The 6299-nt window shown below is 31.4% G+C and overlaps 1 long non-coding RNA gene across 1 annotated transcript in view; it reads right to left on the bottom strand.

The window, feature by feature from the left end:
• The window catches only part of LOC110267752, a 23111-nt gene that overhangs the window by 2775 nt on the left and 14037 nt on the right, over nt 1-6299 (bottom strand). The window contains exon 2 of the long non-coding RNA XR_002355653.1: nt 4730-4735. This is a non-coding gene — a long non-coding RNA (uncharacterized LOC110267752). The remainder of the gene's footprint in view (nt 1-4729; nt 4736-6299) is intronic.

Raw genomic sequence — 6299 nt, forward strand, 5'->3', positions numbered from 1 at the left:
GAATAACTGTAGAATTTTATATATATATATAATTATTTGATGATTACTTTATTTAGTCTAATATATTAACTCTTTTAGTCAGATATAAATTTAGATTTGTGACATTTTAACAAAAGACAAAGATATTTAAAGGAAGGCAACCCTTCTTAATTAAAGTATGAATAAATTTATATGCTTATTACAATAGGTAAGGTTTTAAACTAATTAAGATAAAGAAACGGATCGAAAAATTAGATTAAAAAGATTAGCAATTTGAAAGAGTTGAAGATGGTGCATATAAATATTGGATAAATTTTTATTAAGTTTGTTCCTATTATTTTATATTTTACTATTTTTTGTTTGAGGTTTTTCAATAGAAAAAGTTTAGGGCCAGTAATTTTATTGAATTTTAGCCAGCATGTAACTAGCAGAGAAATGTGAGTCATTAGATAAAATCTCACACCATTAAATCATTATTGATAGTTATTTGATGGCTACCAATCACAAAAGTTACTGGTCCCCTAGCATTTTTTGGTATAATATATTTGTTTTTTTATCTAATAATTATATTTTTATAAAATCCCAAATTAAAAAATTATGTTGATTAGTACAAGTATTATTATATTTAATTTAATTTATTTGCACATTAATATAATTGAATAAAATTTTATAATCTCCATATTTATATCTATTTGATTCATGTATTTTATTTTATTTTATTTCAGACAAAAAAATTGAAACTTGTCTTTTTTAATTAATTATTTAAAAAGAGAGTGAAATGAATTATATCGTATTTTAACTATGTAATATTTTTTTACTTTTTACTCAAATAATGAAACATGATTGTTGTTGTACTTATATAAAATATTATAATATAGTATTAAAAAAATTATTAGGCTATCAATGCAAATTATAATTCCTNTTAAATTTCGTAATAAAATAATAATGTTAAATTACATTTTTTAGTTTAGATTGAATTAATTCGGTTAATATGAAATTTATACAATCTATGTAATTTACCAAAAATAAAAATTGATCTAATTTATATTAGTGCAATTTTGATCGATTTTCGATTGGATATATAGTGGCTTTATATAAATTGATTTCAATTTGAACACCCCTATATACAAGTAAAGATAAGTTTATATTCAACTTTATTTTCATATGTTTAATTATTTAAATTTAAAGCCTTAACATATACTCTACATCTTTTTTATTTGATTTGTTGATACAATAAAAAAATTTAGATAACTTTTAGTTATTATAATTTAATGTTATTTGCACTGTAAAATTTTATCATTGTTACCTCATATATGTTTTAGAAGTGAGATTTTAATCGATATTTCTTAAATACAAAAGATTATTACTAATGGCTTTTCTTAAATTCTCAAAGATAATATATAAATTTTGAAATTAAAGACTGTAACATTCTATCACACAAAATCTTATACTTAAGTCATAAAATAGAGGTGGCGAGGTATTACGACCTCTAAAAATAAAATTTAGTACACATAGTATTGCAAAGATGTTCATAACTAGGAGCCTTTGAAAAAAAAAAAAAGGTAAATCAAAACCGTTAAATTAACACGTGCAACACTCCAATCGATAACGTAAACTAAACAGATAAAGAGTAAACCGACGCTAAGAGATATACGAAGAGTGTCAAAATACATATATCAAAACTCGGGACTCGGCTTGCGAAGATAACCGGCCGGAGCGAATAAGTATATATACATATATAGAGGAATTGCCCAAAAGAACCCGAAGGACAAAATACAAAACCTGTTTCTCCAAAATAACCTCTAAGAGGAGTAAATACAAAATACATATACAGTGGAGAATATAAGCATCTAAACAAGTGTATAATGACCAAAATAAAATCCCAAAAAGTTAAGGATCTCTGCCAAAAGGAAGTCTCCAGCATGCCTCAGCGAGGAGCCTCACATCCTGCATCTGAAAACCACAAAATCTGCATGGGTGAGAACCGGCGGTTCTCAGCATGGTAACAGTGCCCAAATATCTAACATGTAATGTCTTGGGAAAGCCGAAGGCAATCCTAGAACTTCCAGATTATAATCAAAGCATATAAACAATGCTAAACCATGAGAAATGTAAATAGGCGACTAACTTAAGGATCTTCAGACCAACTAGATATCCCCTTTCCAAATCCTGCAAACCTCCCAACCGCCAACGGTAATTGAAATGCAAACACAAGTATATCAAACGAAGAGATACACAAGTAGGAAGCAAATAAGACAATTAGGCAATTAGCAAGTAATAATGCAGTCAATTAGGCAATCCAAACAATTCACATATAATATTAATACATATGATGCATGTTTGTCCTAGTGGCTGATGAGTCTCATCTGTCGGTTATAAAGCCAACCCGACAAGTCTTGGTAGCTAACCATTGGACTGTCCCTCTGTCGTGCATCCCCAACTCGAGTTATACTCAACATAAATCATAATTTCATATATATCTAACACTCTCACTGGTGTATATTTACGGGGGCGAGCTCATCCGGAACTTTTACAGTGTCCGGCCACACTTATGACATAGGATCAGCAGAGTATCGAGTCTTCACCTGGAGTACATGGTGGCTAGCCACTGCTTTTACCCAAGAAAACTCGTATCTCAGATAGGTGGAGTGCAACAATCATCATATCAATAATTCAATTCAGCATATATGCATATAAATCACAGCCATAAATTAACATTCATCTCAGCCATCCGACTTAGAAATCATAATCTGTAATCAGCCATAATCATCATTACACATAGCCATTCGCCTCATATCATACCCCAGCGGCAGCCATTCGGCTCATATCCTATACAGCACTCCACTATCCTCCCCAACAACTCATATCATCATAATTCATCATACTCAACATAACATCCCCTTTCTTCACCCATAAGTTACCCTCTCCCCTAGCTTACTCTCATTCGCTAGGCATTCTATATCAATTTAAGATTTAAGGGTTGAAATTAGAGGTTTATAAGCGTGAAATAACATCTCGGAAGGTTACAAGCTTGTTGGGAATGTGAAGAGTTTGAAAACAAAAGTTTTAGAAGAGAACTGGGTCATGCACGCCCAGAAGTATTTTTGAAAGTGTGCGTATACACGGGTCTGTGCGTACGCACAGAAAGTAAAATTTCTAGGGTTGAGTGCGCGCACAAGGTATACTAGCGCCACCAACAGCAGGCCATTTCCAACGTGTGCGTACACACAGGCCTGTACGTACGCATAGCTCACAAGACTTCCTTGGCCGTGTGCGCGCACAGAGTGTGCTAGCGCTCCCAGAAGCAGCCCCATTCTCGCGTGTGCGTACGCACAAGGTTGTGCGTGCGCACAGGTCCAAATTTTTGCAGGGTGTCCGTGCGCACACAAACCAGAAATCACAAATTCTACAGAAATTTGCAGAATTCATATTTTTGGCCCGAACTTCCAACGATCATATCTCTTTCCACAAAATTCAGATTTTCACCAAATTTAAACCATTTTGAAGCTTATGAAATCATCTTTCTTTTGATATAAAAATCATCAAATTTCGAAAACAATAGCTCAAGATATGGTCTGTTGAAGTTTATCAAAATTCTATTTTTACCGAAACTCATAAACTTCCCATTTCAAAACATACACTTACCAAATCCAATCAAAATCAACCCAAAACTCAACCATTCCAACATTTACCATTTCCAAACCTCATTCAATCATCAACTCATCAATTACACCATGTTTAACCAATATCTCAATTCTCAAAACAAACAATCAATTTCATCAATCACTACATATATTCACATATCAATATCATACTCCAATACACGCTCATCCACAAGAGCTCGACCTCTTCATTAATCAAACATATCAATCCATACCACATACAACCCCACATGCTTTGCCAACAATTATCATTACTCTCAATCATTCATCCACTATCCATATATTCATCTCAATCCAATTCATTCATTAAATATATCAACATATCACAATCCATTAAATTCATACATAACAACACAACTTATATCATCCATCAACCACATTAATAGCTAAAAAATCTTATCCTAAGGCCACTAGCCTACGTTTTCACAACCACATTACATTTTAAATACAGAAAAACGAAACCATACCTTGGCTGATTCCCGTTCCACCCGGAATACTCTCAAATTTAAATTCCAGGGTCTCCAAAACCTCACCAACAGATTTCCAAGCTTGGGGTTCTACACCAAAACTTTCCAAAATCACCAATCAAGCTCCAAAACACACACATATACACTGCCTAAGCCACAATATCACACCCAAACACAATAACTTAATCACTAAATCATAAAATCTTAAGTCTTTAGCTTAGGGTTGAAAATCTCACCTTACCCAAGAATCTAGGAAGCAAGGACAAGCCTTCCCTTCAAGTTAATTTGAGCCTACAATACAAGGAGCTCACAAATTTCAACATTTTTGCCCAAGAAATTCGAAAATCAAGGCTAGAAATTCGAAGAGCAAACTGTGGCTTACTTTAAGATTGATTGTGTGAGTTTTGTAGAACTCGACGCCGCAGTCACGTGCCGCAAATGGTGCGTCAATCGGAGCTCCGGATCAAAAGTTATGATCAATGGAAGGTTGAGATGAATAGGAAAGGGTTTCAATCTCCCCCCTTTCCCTTTTCTTTGTTCAGCGTGTGTGTGTTTGTTTTGGGAAGAAAGAGAGCTGAGCTCTCTTAATTAAGAGAGGCTTGGCTAGGCCATGGGCCCAACTTGGGTCTGGTTGGTCCGGTTTAGTCCATTCGGCCCAATCTTGGGTCGATTTTTTTAAAATTTGTGTCGAAATTTTTGTTTTAAATTTTTCTATCACATTAAGCCATAAAAACCTCATTTCTCACTTTCTAGAATATATTCTAATTTATGACTTAATTAGCTATTAATTAACTAAATTTTACAAAGACAACAAGAGTAATACTCTGTATTTCTTATACGAATATGCATATTTCACTTTTGGATTAATACAAGAGAATAAGAAATTTAATGATATCATTAAAGAAACAAGCACATAAGCCTCAATATCCTATATTATGAGGTTGTTTTCAACAATATCTCAAAATCAAAACATGTATAGGATAACTATTAGCATAAGTTTTCAATGATATTTTATATTAATAAAAAATAATACTAAATATAAAGATGAGTATTATTAACTACAATAATATAATTTTTTTTAATTATTTACCATTTTAAGTTTATGAATTTTAATACGATTATGTATCATGTGTAAAATTAACTATATGAGATAATGAGATTAAACCTTTGTACTTATTTGATTTAGATGAAATTTTATAATTTTATGACAACTCTAAGGTAACGTTTAAAAAGGAGAATGAAATTGAGAGACATATGCCAAATTAAGTATTTATATTGTGTTTAGTGTAAAGGATACCTAATTGAATTAGGTTTTTCTTAAAATAAAATAAAAAATTTTATTATTTCCCTAAACATGATTTTTGAACTTTAATTCCTCAAATATAAATTTTTTTTTTTGGCATTTGGGCAAGTTCGACGAACTCTATAAAAAATAGCAAGTTCGCCTTATCCTCCCCCGAACTCCCTTTAAAGTTTCAAAACGCACATTTTTTAATCCATATCATCGTTTCTAAAAGAGCACATAGATCTACAAACAGTATACAGGAGTACACAAAAATACACAGACAACAAGCATGGCTTCTTCAAGGATTTTTTTAATTATAAATTAAGAAAAACAAGCCATATTTAACAATGGCAATCATTATTATCGTCTCCAAAAATACACGGATACATCGGAATAAGCCATATTTAACAAGAATTTTTTAATTAAAAATAAAAAAATATTTCCCAAAAATAAAATACGACTTATTTGTGTACTATTGTGTATTTTACTTTTTGAGAAATAGTTTTTTTAGAAAATAAGTCGTATAGACCATTCAAAAAATAAGTTCGTATTTTATTTTTGGGAAATAATTTTTTTAATTAAAAAATTATTGTTAAATATGACTTATTCCGATGTACCGTGTATTGTTGGAGACGATAATAATGGTTGCCATTGTTAAATATGGCTTATTTTTCTTAATTTATAATTAAAAAAAATTCTTGAAAAAACCATGCTTGTTGTCTGGGTATTTTTGTGTACTTATATATACTGTTTGTAGATTTATATACTCTTTTAGAGACGATGATATGGATTAAAAACCGTGCATTTTGTAAACTTTAAGGGGAGTTTGGGAGAGGGTAAGGCGAACTCTATAAAAATTTTAGAGTTTGCTGGGTAAATCGACTTTTTTTATAGAGTTATAGAGTT

The sequence above is a fragment of the Arachis ipaensis genome, chromosome B10 (genome assembly GCF_000816755.2).
Source record: "Arachis ipaensis cultivar K30076 chromosome B10, Araip1.1, whole genome shotgun sequence".
In the NCBI taxonomy this organism is placed as follows: domain Eukaryota; kingdom Viridiplantae; phylum Streptophyta; class Magnoliopsida; order Fabales; family Fabaceae; genus Arachis; species Arachis ipaensis.